We start from the raw sequence: 19,126 nt of genomic DNA, 5'->3' as shown, positions 1-19,126 counted from the left end.
AAATCATTAACTACTTCTATATATTCTAAGCACAGTCCATATAGTACTTTTATATGTTTATTTATTATCATTATTTCATAGTTTGTCGATTTAGCCCATTTTATCTAAATACGACGCTATGAAAATGCAGCCCAATCGGTAATCGCAATATTTCAAAAGAGCATAAGTCAATTTTCAACAGCAAAGCCCTGCAAAAAGGACAAACGAGACAACATAGCCGATCGACATTGTCGTAAAATTGTCGATTGAAACAAATTTTGTCAACTCCGCCACGATGCGCAAAATTCGGCGTCAATATGTATGCGAGCTCATATGTATATATGTATGTTTGTCGTCATTTGGTTACTTTCAACAACACAATGTCTGCGCGAACTCGCCGTTATTTCGTTGGCTTGCCACTATACACAGAGGCGTTCTAACTGAGGACTCTTAGTATATTATTATGTTGCTTAATTTGTATTGAAAAATACTGATGCATTTATGAATTATTTTCGTACTATAATATATATTATATATATATATAAATACACATAAACGCATACCTATAATCGTTTTTAAACTAAATTCGATAAATAAAATATATATCTGAAATAATTATGTGGCAGTGCGCCCCAATCCCTCCTTGCCTGCGATCGTTCAACTCGCAAAAAGCAAAAAGTGTGGACAAAAGTCATTGCTTGTGCGGGGCAAGAAGAAGCAAGCATCAGCGTACGTGTACTCATGAATGTATGTGTGATTATCACATTTGTGTAAATACGCATAAATAAAGGAATATGCAATAAACCCAAACATATGAACATATTCTCCTGATATATTTTAATTATATCAGGAAGTAAAAAATGCTATTAAAGTAATTGAATTATGATATGCTTAGATTCCAATTAATAAAATAAAAAAATTAAATACAATTTTAATTTTATGTATTTTACGATTCGAACGTATATGCTCGTATTCGGAATGAGCTTAACTCCTTCGCGCTTACGACCTAAGCCACCACAAAAGTGGAAACGTGGCCGCTTAGCCACCGTTTTATTATTATCATTTGTTTAATAAGTATATTGCTTACGCAACGCACATACATAAGTTAGAAAACTAGCTTATTAAATGTTTATTTTATTATGAATTCTGGGGTTTTTACCGGTAATACAGATTTTTAATTCAAAAGGTTTTTCATAATTATAAATTTGTCATATCATAGAAATTGAAAACATAAATCTAAATAGGTATGCGCAACGATTTTTCATATAGGAATATTCGTTGTGTCTATTTATAGCATTTCGCATATTGTGTGGTGTATTTTTCTTTTTCGAAGTTATATTTTTCGATGTTCCTTCATGTGGAATTACAAATTAGTACTCAAAAAGTTTTCATTTAACATTTGCTCCTTCTCTACTCATTTACATTCTCTGGTACTGCTTAGCTGTTTTATCACGACTTCTAAAACATCCTGTTGGTTAATTTTTGCCCCAGTTTTAACCTCCTATTTCACAGGAATGAAGAGCCTTCCCTTCAAATCATTACAGCTGTTGGATGGTGACGTTGAACTCTTAAAGTAACATCTTCTGCGTCTTTGGAAGTTTCTGCGTAGATTTTGTCGTTTTACTTCTCAACAGTGAACATTTTTTTAACTGTAAAAAGGATATTTTCATTGTCATTGATCGCGTGCCACTAAAGAAGTCGGTTGCATCTGAGTTGAGCTTTATTTGTGAGTTGTCAGAAGATGACCAGTCGATCGACAGCAGGCTTTCATGTGGAAAACATCTCGAATAAGTTTTGACATTGCTCTAGTTGATATCTCCGTTTCCCTTGACATAATTTTCTGTGTTCTAAGGGTAATACTGCTAATACGCTCGGGAATAGTTTTTATGGTTGACTTGGTTGCAACCACGTGAGAACGAATACTTTTCTTTCTGTTATCGATTGTTGACGTACAAATTTCACATACGCTTTTTTCATACTTATGTAAAGCAATCGGCGCAATACGACTTTCTTTAGCTTCCCACTCTATTGTTAATAAGCGAAAGCAAACACTGAACTGTTTAATATTATCTATGAGTAGATATTGCATGCAAACAAGTTAGGAAGAGCTAAGTTCGGTTGTAACCGAACATTTTTTACACTTGCTACTTGCAAGGATCAACAGATATACCTTCAGATGTAGCACAACTTTATTTTAAACTAGAAAAAACGATAACTTCAGCAGCATCGAAGCTCTAATACTTTGTAGGCCAGCTATATCTTATAGTGGTCCGATATCGGCGGTTTCGAGTAATGGGCAGTTTCTTGGAAAAGTTGAACATACCTATAGGTGTTGTTTACACTTTGAGGGCGAACTACTCTTTTCTTTAATGATCCCTTTGTTTACATTTTATAATGTCAATGCCTCTTTTGGTTAAATTTAGCCAAGTCTACAACCTTTGTTTACATTTCATGAGGTCAAGGATCCCTTTGTTTACATTTAGCCAAGTCAACAACCTTTGTTTATATTTGAGGTCCAGGACCCTTTTGTTTACATTATATGGGCTCAATGATCCCTTTGCTTACATTTTATGAGATCGGTAACCCATGTTTACATTTTATGAGGTCAATGACGCTTTTGTTTACATTAATTTAATTCCACAACCTTTGTCTACATTTAGCCAAGTCAACCACCTATGTTTACATATGGGGTTAAATGACCTTCTGTTTAAGTTTTTCCGAGGACAATAGCCCCTTTCTTTACATTTTATGAGGTCAATGCCCCTTTTGTTTACATTTAGCCAAGTCCACAACCTTTTGTTTATACTTAACAAAGTCAACAACTCCAGCTATTTGCGATCTTTCTTCAAAAGTATTATTATTTTCTTTTTTGATTGAAATTTGTAGAAATTTGTTTTTAAATATTTTTTTTTAAAGGAAACGTCGGTTCGGTTTTGTTAAGCACTCTTGTACCATTTTGGTTGTAAAATTTTGTGTCTCTAACACATTTATTTATTGATTTGTTGTTTTATTAGTTTTTTTTTTAACAAAACCGATTAGTTCCAAAACTCAACACCGCCATTTTGGTTCATCTTTAAATATACATATATGTACTTGTATATATTTAAGCATCTAAACTATTCTAAAAAAATTAGTTCCAGTATTATAGTCTGATTTATTAGCCGAAATGATTGTCCTGAGACGTTATTGTTGTATTGGTCATCTATACCCTTTTGTGGAAATCAAGTCAGAAATTGTTGAGTTCGAGGAAATCTGCTATCTCCACAAGTTGGATCACAGAGAAATTGCTTATATTGTTCTTATATACCATTTGTAATAACGGGTGTTTTTTTAGATGTATGATTTTCAATGAGGCATTGCTTTGCCCGGAGTTGATATTTTTGACAGTTGTTACTTCATTTATACTTTCATAATAAACAGTCTCACTTCAGAAAAACGTTTACAAGTCGTGAAAATTTATCACCAAAGTAATGTTTGGGTTCCCGCGACGCATTGCGCTGCGTCCAGTATTCGGTCGACATATTCGCCAAGCAGAATCGGTAATTTCAGCAAGCATGGATCAGAGACGCCGTATAATGCGCACCAAAGACGTCATTATTGGTGTGGAGCAGAGTATCGAAAAGGACTCAAATGAGTTCATTCGTCATCGCGCGTAAAAATTGGAGCGGTGTTCAACCACATAAAGAAAAATTTTGAGGCAGGATCTGGGATTGCAAGCTTACAAAATCCAACTCGTCCAAGAATTGCAGACGAAGCGCGTCGCACGTTCGGTGAATGCGCCCAAAACGACATGGCTACTGATCACGAAAATTTACAAGAAAATTTTGTTCAGCAATGATGCTCACTTTTGGTTGAATGAGTATGTTCTTAAACGAAATTGTCGCATTTGAAGTGGTGCTAATCTATTTTTTTAGACGCCGTTGGGTTGTTGTTGAGATGGAAGATTTTTGGTTCCAACAAGACGGCGCTACATGCCGTACAACCAATGCAACAATCAATTTATTGAAAGAAATTTTTAGTGAGCGTATTATCTCGCGTGTGTGGTCCCAGGCGTGGCCTTCAATTGACGCTTTGGAAGAGAATATGCTTTATTAATGAGTATAAGTGGTCGAAAATTGGGTTTCTCGGCTGGAATTTATTCGAGGCCGCAGCGGCTAACTCTTATCTTATCTCCCATTATATTTATAATGCAGCAAAATTCTAAGCCGTAATAGTAAATTAAATGCGTTTTATTTCTTCTTGAAAGCGTTGTGTCTCAACAAAACACTCGTTACTTAAAATATTTAATATTCGGTTACACCCGAATTTTGTCATGTTAATTTATTGTGTTGTTTTTTAAATTTTTTTTGTGTTGTGACGTATTGTACTTGACTTGCTTCGTGTATTGCAGTTCAAGTGCAACGCGGTCCACATTTTGTTCCATATATTTTATCTGTATTTGAAGTTCAAGCACACGCTTATTTTTTAATGGCTTCATTTAATTTTTGTGTATAATAATTTTAAGCTTTATACTTTGTTGTGGTTTTTTTGCTGTACTCTCTGTATTTTTTAACTTTATCAGCATTCAAAAGCCCGCGGGTAGCGATAAAAGCGACAACATTTTCACTTACATATACTACAATATATAGTCGTATATATTTACACATATACTTTATATACATATGTATAAATTTACATAAATATCTTTAATTCTTAAAAGCAACGCGATATGTAGTTACTTCTGAATGTTTGTCATCATATTTGACAGATTTTTGAAAACTCTTTTCGAATATTGATTGTTCGTATTTTAGCTCATTTTACTATTTTTCTCAAATTTATTGCGCATATGAAAAAAAACTATACTTTATGAGTTCATGTATAGTACATAAACTATATGTAATCTTAACATTTTAATTTTTAAAAATTTTTTTAATTGGACCAACCATTTAGACCAACAACCGAACCTCGTAAATTTTCTGAATCTTCACTGATCTAGCAGAAAATAAATAGGGTTCGTTTGCTGAGAGTGTAAGTTTCGTTAAATAACTTAATTTCGAAAATTTCGCTGAAAAAATTATGTTTATTTGGTTTGGAAACCTCATCCTTTTTCGAATAGAATGCTAGACTGCTGCCACAAGGCACTGTTTGCTGTCTCTTGCAGCTAGAATTTATATTTGTTGTTGCACTAATAGTACTTTTAACGTGTGTTTATAAAACTTGTTAACTTTATTCACTTTCTACAAGATTCCAGCTTCGGCAAGATGCTATGCTTCCTGGGAATCTATATACAGAACTTCTTGTTTATGTACCCGATGCTTACTTTGTCTCTTTTCAAGCATAATATGGCAGTTCTGTGCCATATTTTTAGCCACCAGTGAAATTTGCATCTTTTAATCGTGTGTATTCAATATGATTTCCATTCAACACGAGCAGCTTCGTGTTTGTCCTACAATTTCAATACAAGTTGCTTGGTCAGTTCTCTATCAAAGTGTACAACAGATTTTCCTCAACTTAGATTTTATTGTTGGTCGCTTGAACCGTGAAACGATCTATTCTAGAGTGATATAGACAAGTTTGACAGTTCGTTTCGTTTATGAGGTCCCGAGTCAATATCCCCCCCGTCAAATGCCTCCAAAATGAAAGTAAAATTAGAAACAAATGGATCCTAAACACCTTTATCTTTAGCACCATCCTTCAGACAGTAACTATGTAACAATTTCAATTGACAGATGCTGACTCAGTTTGACAGCCAAATGTAGAAGAGCATAATTAGCTATTTGTTGAGCATTCCTTTATTCACATTATAATAAATTTATTAATAAATTTTCAAACATGTCGGTATGTTTAGCTAAAAGTAAAGTTTTGATTGCTCGAATACCTTGTACGAACTACTACTAAACGAACAGTTTTTCTTTCATCTGAACCCGGATTCGCTTCTTGTAAATCTATGTATCTACCTATCTATTGACGTAGCAGATCTTTGAAGATTACATTGAAAAAATTTACTCCAGAATCAATAGAGCAATATTAGGTTATGTAGGAACCTAACCTAAACTTCTGAGCTTGGTTCACGTAGACACTCAGAATACGACTTACTTATAAGTTTATAGACATATAACGTGTTTTTGTTAAAAATTTTGGAATAATACAAATGGATGACTAGTGGTAGCCCTATTTTTATCTAAATAGTAGTATAAGTTAAGAAGATAATTCTATGAAGTGTTCCTGCTTTGAAAGCTTTACAGAAGACAACTTGAGCAATAATTTTTGAAAAAATATTGTGGTAATAAATGTCGGCCATCATATTTCGATTAACTGTCTACATTTTTATAATGCCGCGCGTTGGTTGACATTTCTCATAATTTATATTTTTTAGCGATACTGTAGTGAGAAAATAACAGCGAAAACACGTACACATATATTAGTTGCATAAAAGAATTCGTCAAATCATTCCCGCTGCTAGTGTTTATTGTCATTGCTGAAGCCAAAGTGACAGTTAGAATATAAGTATGACAGTTAGAAGCGAGAGCAGCCTGCGGGTCTTTGAGGGGTAGCTGTTTTCTACAATTTCTCAGTAACTGTTTTGCGTTGCTCTAATAAAAACAAAAACAGTATTAGTCGCAAACACATAAGTATGTTATATTGTTATAAAAACAACAACAGCGAAATTAAAAAAAAAAATAGTGCGATAAAGATATTAGCACCAATGTGCAAATTGTCGAATGAAGAATTCGAACGAAATGTAAAGAAAAAATATAGAATTTTTATGAACAAATATGATGAGACTACGCGTAGTGATAAAATCAAAGAACGAGAGAGAGTAGAGTGCGCATAATTCGATAACATTTATGAATTATACATATACATATATACCATATATGGCCACCAGTTAGTTCCTAGTATGTTCGGAACCATCGAAAGATTTGCTCACATTAGTCGTCGCTCACATTAGATATAAGTAGTTAACCAGATGTGCTCTAGTGAGATCCTTGTCCTCAGCACTCCTATAGCAGAGTAAGCTCACTGTTCGAACGCTCGAGATAAGTTAAGAAATACCTAGCTACCTAGTACCTAGAAGTAGTATGGATGGCTGGCTACAGCGGATAGGCGGGAAACTGCAAAGCTGAAAGTTTTACAAAAAAAAGGCAGTGTTGTCCTAATATTATGTTCGCACCGAATTGAAATCCTCTTGAAAACACAATTTGTGGAATGTGGAACCAAAGTCGTTCTGACCGATATTCTGTGTTTTCGATGAGTTTTCATTGACAGTTCACACATCTATTTGTTTACATTTGTTATGTACCCTACAAGAACAGTGACGGTCATCTGATGGGTAATATGACAGTCAAAGCTGACCACAAATCCGTCATAGCTGAAAATTGTCAGTTATGACTGAAACGCTATCAGAAGTGAACAATTTTTTTGCGCAGTAAATAATATAATTTTTATTTCTTTAATAAATTTTAAACTTTTAATCAAAATTAGTTATGATTATATACTTAAATATAAGAAGGAATGCAACAAAATATATAATAAAATATGAAAATATAAAAATAAATATTCACTTGATGTCATCTCCTCCTATGAATAGCTCTGCGTACGTCGTTCTCCAATCAGTGGATAGTTCTGAATTTAAAAATGCAAATGTAAATTAACAGTACTGACATATCAAATGTGAGTGGATTGGTGAACCCATCAGCAGTTTCTTATAGGGTACGTTCAGGCCAATTATGGAGTGTAAACAAATTGCCAACTGACATTTAGGGCTGGCAAAATATGTCTTCTAATAATATCGATTAAACTAGAGCAGGCACCGATTATAATGAGTGGAATGTAAGTTTTCAAGGGGTTTTCAGCGGAAACTGTTTTTTCGTTTGACAGATTTTGTATGGATGAAAACACAAGTTTTCGCGTGAAAACCTCATTTGCCTATGAAAACATGAATTTTGTGTCGGTGCGAACATAGTATAATACCAGCGAATTGGGAAAATGCCGGAATATTGCTCGGTTGAACTATGCAAGCGCTGGTTCAATTGAGCTTTCAGCTCGGTTCGCCTGTTTTTAGTTGAAAACTGGTACTATCTAATAGACGTCCATAGCTTTGGCGGAGTTGCTTAGAAGAAGAACTCTACACTTCTTTCAAGACTGTACTACATTTAATTGAATTTGATTAAAACAGCTGTGATATTACGCCCTTTCCCAAATAGGTAGGTTAAATTAGGTTAGGTAAATATGCTGATTTTTTCCAAACCACGAATAATCTTACTTGGGTAAGCTAGACTTGTCTGTCCCTTGTGACGCCCAAAACTCCTCTGTATGGATTTATTGAGGCGTCTAATATCAATTTCAGCCAATTCGCCGGGTTCGTAGAAAGTATAACAACCGAGTTGTTTCAACCTTAGTCTGGCGAAAGTTAGACAGTGGAGTAGAAAGTGTCTAGATGTTTCCACCTCATCTTGCTCCATCCAACTTGAACAAGTTGCGATCTCCAAAATCTTTATTCACACCGCGTCAGTGGCAATAGAACAGTGTCCAGTTAGGGTATTTATCATTGCGGCGATGTGAACCTTGGTAAGAGCTAAGCAGTTCAATGGACTTCCACTCTAGGACAGAAGGCTTTCGTAACGCTGAACTCGCACGCGGCCCATAGTTCCAATGCCTTAATGCACGTAGAGAAAGGAACACCTGCTCGTTTCCATTCTCATGGAATTTGGGTAATCGTGTCCTTTCTTGTAAGTTTATCGGCTTTAGAGTTTTCGACGCTTCCGCTGTGACTAGGCATCCATACAAGTTTAATATGTAAATAGCTTGATGTTACTGCTAGTGAGGTCATGCACTCCTTGACTGGCTTTGAGCTTATTGTCAGCGAGCCCAAGGCCTCTATAGTAGCTCTGCTATCGCAGTGGATGCATCGGAGAAGTACATCTGTTGCTACCTTGATGACTGTTACTTCTGCTTGAAAGACACTACAGCGGTTTGGCAGTCTGAAACAAAAGTGATTGAGAGCCTCTGACAAAAGACTTGCACTCTAACTTTCTCCTTGAGCTTTGATCCATCCGTGAAAAAGCTAAATGCGCCTCTATATCAGCGACTTCGCCTTTCCCACATATTTCTCGCAGATTCCAAACTATTAGCTGGAATCGAAATTAAACGCCTCAGCAGAATTGCGCTTTGGGTTTGGTGCATGAACTACTGACGTGAAAGTTATTTTCTTTTGAACGTAGTTACTTTTGACAAATTTCAATAAATTAGTATTAATCTGTTCTAAAGCTCAGCTTTAGTCCACTCTATAAAAAATTTAACAACAACTCGCTACCTAACCTAGTCGTAACATCAAAATCGAGCAATTAACGGCTGTGTATAATCAATTGTTTGATATATGGGCGGGGTCGCACTAAAAATACTTTGCACTTTTACGCTGTTTGTATTGTTAGGAACACCGGCAGTTATTCCATTACTTATTCACTACTGTTTAACTGCGCCTAAGACATTGTATGTATATTTATTGCGCGTGGTAAGTGTGCGTATTGCGGTTTATTGCAACGCAACTTGGCCTTTTCTTGACGTGCATAAATGTAATAAAAAAGTAAAAGCCATAAGCGCACTACCATATAGATATTACGTGTTCATGTATCTATATATGTATATCTACAATATATATATAATATTAATATGCTTATATGTATGCATGTTTGTATAATGTGCTCTTGGTATTGTTATCGTTCAGCGACATATCGCTCCAGAGCCGTTGCCAATGCCAGTTAGCCAAAGTTATTGCCGCTGACTTTGTTTGACTGCGCGCCAATGTGTGTATTTGTATGTGCATGCGTTTGTATGAGTGTGTACTTTGTTGGTTTTCGCCGCTATTATCATGCGCTATGCTTTTGTTATTGCTATTGTTCGATTGCCGAACGTCAGCGTGTTGTTATCGCAAGCTTTTATAGTTGTTGTTGTATTTCGTATACATATACATATATAAAAAGATATATACATATTTATACCACCAATATTTGCGCCACATATACGCACATATATACATTTTTAACTATTGGCAAAATACCACTACCAATTTAACATTTGCTACAAACAAACACACACATGGAGAGCAGTCAATATTTGTATATAACATATATATATATATTTATATGTGTTTATATATATGCACTATATGCACACGCTCTTTCCTGTGATTAAGCGTAGTCATGTGTGCGCGAAATTATCAAGCGACTTTTTTCACTTACTTCAACTTCAATTTCGTCTCCCTGTTTCTTCGCTGCGTGCATGTGTGTGTGCGTGTTACTGCCGCAGTTGGTGCTGTCTATTGTGTTTTAGTCTAACCACTTTTCGTCTAACGAAATTTCAGTTAACTCTCAGCTGTGCGCCGCGACGCTTGTCGAAATTTTATTTGCTGTGACGTGGAATGTGGAGGTGAGGAATTGAGCGAAATAACACTAAAGCGATATTACACAAAGAAAAATAAATAAATAAAAAATATTTCATATAAAAAAATAAATAAAAAAAATTTAAAATATACAAGTAACATAAAAAAAAATATTAAAAACAAAAATAAATAAATAAAAAACTAAAAAAAAATTTTTTTAATAAAAACAAACAGTTATAAACAAAAGTGCAAGTGAAAATACGCGATTTTCATAAAACTTTGTACATTTCGACGGCATTTTGTGCGTCATTGTAACCAGCGGCAGCCGTCTGCGACCACACCAACGACCAAATTGTTAGTGTAAATCAATTTAAGCTTTTTTTGTTATATGAAAAAATATGTTATTTGTATGACTCTCACAGCATTAATTGCAAATATAATAAATAATCACTTGCATACATACAAGTACAAACAGCGACATAAACACTTAACCGCTAGCAAATAAATTAACACAAAAATAATATATAATGATTATAAATTTTCTCCGCCGCTTTTCCAAACAAAGCGCCAAGCAACCAAGCGCTCGCCCACCTTTATTGCGCCCATTTGCAACACCCACGCAGCTTGGGTGGCGCGTTGTGCCCATCAATAGCAGTTACGCGTCACTCATACGTCCTGTGGCACGCGGGCAGCGTTTGACTGACATTTGCACGTCCATTTTCATTTCCTTCCATTAAATGCTGTCATTATTTATGCTTTGCACGCAATATGTTTATTTTCTATTTTTTTAACGCTATTTTTACACTTCAGCATAATTTGGTTTTTGTTTAGTCAGTGAAATGCTTGGCTTATCAGCTTATCAATTATTTTGCAATATGTTCTGTTATAATGCAGTAGTGTCTATAATCAGTCAAACAATGACCACTTATACTATTGATATAATTAATTAATACAATTAGCTACAAATTGTGCAAAAATAAAGTGCATTGTTTATTAATCAGATATAAACTGAAGAGGCGGCGAAAAAGCACTCTCAGAACAAATATGACTAAAAAGAGAGCAAGTCATCGTCTTCTTGAGATTTACTACGAGACGGCCGTAGCTCGTGTAAAATTTTCAAGATCTGGCCAAGTTTTAATATCGGCGCAATCGCAAGTTTCTTTTAGTCCAAGCTATATATTTGAAACAGCTGGGATCTTATATAGAAGCAGCTTCAGAACCATACCTATACCATCTGACAGGCATTTTATTTTCAGAGCAATATCCTGTCTGTCTAACAGTATAAAGTAACAAGACAAAATGTCAGACTTACTTGGTACTGGCAAGAATAACTCAATCTGTTAGATTTGTACCGTAAACTTAACACTTGATGTTTTAGGGTTGCTCTTAAGTCTAATACAGCTGTCTCTCATACTTTGGTAGGCCTTAGAGATTTTCTCAGTTACGTCTTATGTAGACGCCGATGGACTAGAAAGAACGAGAGATTTTCCGCAAACATAATTTTCTCGTAGGACTGTGTGGTATACCTAACGGTATATTTGATATCTAATATAAGTTTTCACGAACACTTTTACTCTCATGCAAAACCACAACAAATACTCACTATTAAAAACTGTGCCGAAAAACTTTAGGGAGTCAAATAAGTGTTGAGAAATTTGGAAGATGAGTATTGATCGATTCATTAACAAAATAGCTAAAAAAGTATTTTTACTGTGAAATCTAAAATATAATTTTCATATCGGTTAGGATATGATTAAAATACTATTTCACCTTATTGATAGTTTTGTATTAAAAATTAGGCCTAGATGTTTTAGTATACGAAAAAAAAAATTAAAAATAACAGCAAAACTTATTACAACATTTTGCTTTTTGTACCTACTACATAACCTTAAAAAATGTGACAGACGCTAATAGCTCGCTTGTGCCGTTAATTTATCAGTTTTCTCCTATTTATTAACTTTTTGTAAATTTCTAAGCTCACACGTTTTTCATTAAGCTTCAGCTTGCGCTGTTTGCTGTATTTTTTTCCAATTGGTTTTCTTTTTTTTCATTCTCCATTCTCAGCCATCTTACTTCCGCTTACAGTTAAATTCTATGTGGTATTCATGACTCCGTAAATTATTTTTAATTTTGCTTTTATTTTTTATGTTGTTTTTTGGTATTTGTGCTCATTTGTGCTGCTCTTGGTGTTGAGTTTGTTTCCCTCGCTGATGATTTGGTTTCATGTGGTTTATATTCTTTTTGTATTCTGTGTTGAGAATTTAACACAAAAATGAAAGTAATATCCCACTGACGTTAAGTTTGCTTAATTAGTTCATCTCCAATAAACAAACGGCTAATTGTTCCAAATTTTAATTACAGTTAAAAAAATTTCGCGCGTTGAACCACCGAACATCAACACAAGCGGCTTGGCAAACAACAACGAAAATTTTTCAAAAAAAAGCAGTTATAACTGGATAGCAAATAACTCGTTTAATAAAGATACGGTAAGCTTGTCAAAAACAATGTTTGCTAGTATAAATTTTAGAGGCTAGAAATAATAATTTTTTTGAGTATAAATGTGGTACTCTTAAACTTTTGAAATTTTTAGTAAAATCGTTTTTTTATACTATAAAATTAAGAAAAAAACGCTTATAGTATTTAACAAACAGACCGTTTTAACTTAGTTAGGGTTTGAATAATTTTAAAATAATTGTTTTCATTATTATTCGAATTATTTTTAATTTTTCATTATTTTTCGAACATTATTTTGGCACTCATGTACGGTTTGCTCGAAACACGTTTTTGGAAGTAGCATGGTCTATGAATAGTTCACATAAGATCGGTATCTCACGGCTTCGCACAAAAAATCATTATAGGCGCCCCTGTGGCGATCAGCAAACCCTTTAACAAGCTTAGATAATCTGTAGCATTCGTTGACCGATCATACATAATTAAAAAACAAGGAAATAAAAGACAAATGTTAGCTACTAAAATAATTAATGAGCTTACTTTTTTAAGGAGAAGTCTATTTTTATTGAACCTCTCAAAAGATCCAAAGTTTATACGAAAGAAACACTTCTTCAGCTTTAAGAAGAGAACGTACCATAGACTTACACTAAGTTAATTGTAAAAAACACTTGAAATGATTGTCGTCTTATTTCTTTTTAACATAAATTATTGTTACTGCTATAAAATATATCCCTTGCTATAATTCTTTTAGCAGCAATTAACAATTTTGGTTAGATATTTCTCTTTCTATAATATGGGACTATAGAAAACGTTGATTTTCGCTTTCTTTCTGTTACCGAACATTTCTTTACGACCTTTGCCCGACCGGCAGTTTACAACACTTTTGTTAGGTGTGAAAGCGACAAGTTTCATGTGCAAAATTAAAAATATATATGTATGTATATTGAGGAGCTAGATCATAAGAGATTTTGAGAACCTATGTTTTTACTTTTATGTTAATAAGACGATTCTCGTATGCATTTTGCATCGTTTTTTAACGGAAGCCGGTGAGAGTGAGGAATACAGGACTCTCATGAGGCAAGTTCTCTGTGATTGTTGTTGTAGTAATGGCACGTTATTGTCGTCAAATCATAGAGAAATGATAGTCCGAGTTGACAGTTCTTGTTTGAACATCAAACCATTCTGCTTACTTTGACCCGAAAGCGATGGGAATGGATGATCTCATTGCTCTCAATGAATACTTCAAGTCAATTAATTGCTGGTGCGAGCAATTAGTTTAGATTACTTTTGTGAATACTTTGCAATCCACATCGTAAACATTTTAAGGGGCACATTTAGTGTGAGAGCCTAAAAAGGCGATTTTTGAGACTTGAAAAAAAGCTACTGTTGGTACATATTTTACTGTATATGCTACACAATAAAATCGATCTGCGACGGCGTTAAAAAAAGATTCTCCACTGCTGCAGTGATTCTGGTCTTCTCCGTGGACGAAATCTAAAATAGGTATTTCTCTACAAGAAGATAATATTGGTGCAAGGGCAAAATGAAAAAATTTGCTGGTGATCGAATCGCAGTTATCTCCGAGGAATCATCCGTCCGTGCAAATATAACATGAAAATGTAGTTTTGAGAAAATTGCGTTTAAAGATGGAGCTGATTGAACTGATTAAACTGAGCGGCTACAATTTAGAAGGTTGTAACTCAAATACTATTTAAGCTATTGATAGAAGTGACCAGTTTTGTAGAGTACTAAATGTGTAATGATTTTTCTTCTTTGAGCTATGAAATTTATAAGAAATTTTGTTTTTTTAAATAATCAAACTTTAACCGTTCATATTTTTTAAATGGTTAAGTTAACGAAAAAATCGTAAAAGACTTTTTTGTAAAGCAAAAATTTTGCTAAAAAATCTGTGAAGCGAGAAATTTTTTTTAATAGTTTGAAGCAAGATTTGCATTTTTCTATCTGATAATAGGAAAAATAGAAAACTGTAAGGCGGAGGACCTTTCCGTTACAATTAAGAGAGGCTTTATTTCGCTTACCAAGCGAAAAAAAAAATCGTTTTCTTCCACCCACTCTAATTTACACAAATACGTATGTAACTATGCGCGTAAGTTCGTTTTTGATGTCAACGACTTTTAAGCAACTCAAAATTCTGAACTGTGTATTATCTGTTTCGTTATACAATTTGTGATCACACTTAGGGACAGGTTTGTAATCTTTAGTAAAGAAACGTTTTTGAAAGTTATAAAAAAAAATCTAATGCACTTATATACAATATATGGTGAGTGTGTATATTTGCTATAACTGAATTGTGTATACTCTCGAAAATTTGCTGTACAATTTAGTTGCGATCTCAAGCGAATTTTCATTGCAAGTTTGCTTAACACTTCAATTTCTATGTAAAAATACTTCAACTTATTTGCTATTTCTTATGATAACTTGCCAACGATGAAAGCAGCTACTCATATCTCGCTTATCTTACGACATCCATTAGAAAACACTTTACATATGTACATTATATATATTATATACAATATATATATGTATAGTTAAGTTCTTAAACTAGTTTGTGCAGCTTAGGGGCACTTTTTGCGAACTAATGAAATTTCAACGGACTTATTCAGAAAAATAATTATTTTTCGTTTGTTGTTTTTGGCTTACAACAAACTCATTGCACAATTCGAACTCATTAGCGGTAAGCAAATACGAAATAAATTTCAATAAGTAGAGCAAATATGAAAGGAAATGTGTTGGAAGAATAGAAAAAACATATTGAAAACTTGTAAATTAACAACAACCAAACAGTGGGTAGTCTCTCATTAACGTTGTTAAATAAACTAACAATTGAAAATGCAATATAAATAATAATAATAATAAAAGTTGTATTTGGGGACACTTGAAATTTGCATAGCCGTTGACGCAGCGCGTCTCGAAAATGGCAAACTGAATAAGTTTCTGTATGTACTACGTTAGGGTAGAGTTTTTTATGCACATGTTATATGTACAGATGTAATTATAAAATATAATGAAGTTAATAATAATTTTAGCGATAACGGCACTTGCTTCAACGCTGCCTGAAATTGACACAGTCTGCAAAATATTGTGAAAATTTTTAAATATGTTCATGAAACAATGTGTAAACAATGTTGCTGACGATAATTGCTTCAAACTATCGACTCTCTTCTATAATTCATCGGCCCTAACATTAATTTTGAAATATAACATACGAGTAAATAGAACTTCATTTGAGAGAGTTATTTTCGAGCAAAATTTAAGAGATACACTGACGTCGACTCTTTTAGTTCAGCTCTGATCCATTCAAGTAGTGAGACACCGTCCCACGATGCTTTACATGTGAGAGCCGCTGAGTTACTTGTATACAAGTACATCAATAATTCAGCTTAGATTCAAATTCGTGTACTGAGAAGCCAACTACTTTTTAACGACTTTCGTAAGAATGAGATTTGTACGTGAGAGCTACTGATATTCTTGAAGGAACTATACTCTCATCTTGTTACAGTTGTTGCGGTTACAAATCTCTTTTCGTTGTTTTAACGAACTGTAAGGAAGATTCCACTCATAGCATCCTAAAAATTTATTTGCAAAGGTTCGCATAATTTTAATCCTGGTCGTCGGATCTCCTAAGCCATTTTAGACTAGTTCACAATGTATAGCACACAAGATTGAGAAAGTACATCCAATACATAAGCGATCTGTCACTTTCTCTACCACTACCAGCTGATACCACATTTAATATGTTAATTTCAGAGGTCCAATGTCCAGGTCAAGAGTTCAGTTCTAGTTCTCTGAACTATATTCATATCGTCGTAAAGTTAGTACTATATCATTTATATATGATGTGACATTATGGATTTATTTCTCGGTCCAAAATTTTGGTACCAGAAGTCTACCGCAGCATTTCCGCTTAAACAACCTATATATCATCTCATCGGATATTGCCTTTGCTCATGCTTTTGAATCATATATAGTGACGGATATCTTGTTTAAAAAAGTATGTCGTGATAAAACTTTGTCTATGAAATACTTAGCTAATTCAAAGTGGCACTTGTGATTCAATGAGGACTTTTAACTACGAAGTCATGTTAGCCAATAGAGACGTGTGTGTCTAGACTTCAGTGCACTAACTGTTTGTTTACAATATAAACATAAGATATTTTATCCAGTCACCTTGTTCCACCTTTATTTCTGCCTTCTCTTCGGTTCCTTTTTAATATGCAAATCGTTGGCTTTTAACTGTCGTTAATCTGTGACAATGTGCTAAAATTCTAAGCTAATCCCTTACTTTTTGATAGGACCACTATATCTTGTAGCTATTTTATTTGAGGAGACATTTTCATGAAATTAGGTATAGAATATCTTCCATGGTAACTCTACAATCTCTGAATCGGTCCACTATGGCATATAACCATTATGGAATAATTTTTATTGGACAAGATAGCTTTACGAAACTTGGCATAAATTGTTGTTGAAAGCAGCGCTTTAACCACCGAATATATTATTATAGCTTCGGTGCAGTCTAAGTTCACTTTTTTTCTTCTTTCTTAAATTTTTATGTCACTCTTCAAAATATTCGCGGTAAAAAATAAAATAAAAGTAAGAAATATTGAAAATATATATTCAAGTTTCTGCATAATTTCTATTGTTGAGAAAGTAAAAGTTCAAAAATGATATGCATAAATTAAAAAATTAATAAAAAAGCATTATTAAAATGCAATAAATTCGACTAATATGACTTTTACCGATTTGTCGTTTGTCATTTGCATTTTTTGCTCCCTCCGCAGAGAAAAGGTTTGAAAGGGAAGTGCGTGTAAATACTTTCGATTTGAGTCGATATTTCTTTAACATGCAACCGGTAAAGCTGCGGTTTTTAATTAAATCACTTACATGTGTGAATTAAAAACGCACACACACACGCATGCGCGTGATGCAAATATAGCGGCAATGTAGCGGTTAAACGTCATTGAACTTCATTTAACAACTTATGCCACTGCCACTGCGCTTCAGTTTCTTTTGAACTGCAAGACTGTTTAAAGTTTTACAAATAAACACCCTGTGAGGGGTCTGAGGGTGTCTTATAAACGCCTATATATGTATTAATAGCAATAACGGCTAATTTCAATCGCAATAACTCATTTTTATTCATATACATATATATGTATATGTGTATATGCTCTTAACTTACATTTCCATTTCTATTTCTTTAATCCCTGGTTTTACTGTCGTCGCTTGTGGCGTCTTGTCTACTACTACTTGTAGCCGCCGTTGTTTTTGCTATTATTATTATTTTATATGATTGTTTTTATTTTAATTTGCCGCTTATATCAGTTTATGGTTTTCTCTCACACGCAATTTACATACATAAAGTGTGTATTTCTTCCTCTGGGTACTTTGAACCGCATACTCGCTAGTACTTCTCGATACGCCACTCGTCGGCGTCGAGCAGCTTTGGCACTAATCATGTTTGATCATTATTATGCCATAAATGTCAGTGTATATTTGTATGAGTGTATGTCTCTAGAGGCAAACAATATTAATAAATACATGCACTGATATTGAAAAACTATATGGTGTCATTACTTTTTTATAAAAATAATTATATTTGTACCCTGAACAAGGTAAATTAAGTTTGTTACGAAGCTTGTAACACTCAGAAGGATATGTCGGAAACACTCCAAAAATATACAAGTATATAGAAATTATTTGCATGACGAACTGAGCTGAGCCGTTTTAGCCATGCCCGTCTGTCTGTCTGTCCGGTCCGTCTGTATATATATTCGTACAAACTAGTCCCTCAGTATTTCAGATATCGAGCTGAAATTATGCACTGTGCCTTTTCTCTCCAAGAAGCTCCTTATTGCTCGGAATCACCGTTATCATACTATTATAGCTTATAGCTGCCATATAAACTGATCAAAATCAAGTCCTTGTATGATAAACTTTTTTATTTTAAAAAGATATCTTCACGAAATTTGGCATAGCATATTGTTCAAGGCAGCGCTTTAATTTTCGAACATATTGTTTAGATCGGAACTCTATAGCAAATAGCTGCCATATAAACTGACCGATCAAAATCAAGTTCTTATTTTATTTGATAAGATAACTTCACGAAATTTTCCCTATTTTACTTTCCAAAATAAGGCTATAATATCCCTAACTAACATAAAGTGTTTTTTTTTATAAAATAGGAGTCCTCTCAGGAGGTGTTTGCGTCGATTCAAGAGGTTTCTCTTGTTAGAAAGCATTCTTCATCAAAACCTTATGTAGAGCCATTTTTGGAGCAATCTAGAGCATTTTCTCTACACAAACCTACCTGCT

General features: G+C 34.0%; 1 protein-coding gene across 4 annotated transcripts in view; it reads left to right on the top strand.

Annotated features, from left to right (window-relative positions):
• hebe overlaps positions 1-19,126 on the top strand; it is a 46,148-nt gene that overhangs the window by 3,169 nt on the left and 23,853 nt on the right. The window contains exons 1-2 of one of the 4 annotated variants that reach the window (XM_014230265.3): positions 10,237-10,386; positions 12,701-12,825. The gene's annotated coding sequence lies outside the window, so the exon portion shown is untranslated. Of the gene's footprint in view, positions 1-10,236; positions 10,387-10,470; positions 10,694-12,700; positions 12,826-19,126 lie in introns of those variants that run through there. The other 3 variants (XM_014230264.3, XM_014230266.3, XM_070107866.1) reach the window with 3 other exon arrangements.

The sequence above is a fragment of the Bactrocera oleae genome, chromosome 4 (assembly GCF_042242935.1).
Source record: "Bactrocera oleae isolate idBacOlea1 chromosome 4, idBacOlea1, whole genome shotgun sequence".
Classification (NCBI taxonomy): Eukaryota; Metazoa; Arthropoda; class Insecta; order Diptera; family Tephritidae; genus Bactrocera; species Bactrocera oleae.
This window is presented reverse-complemented; position numbering and strand designations above follow the sequence as displayed.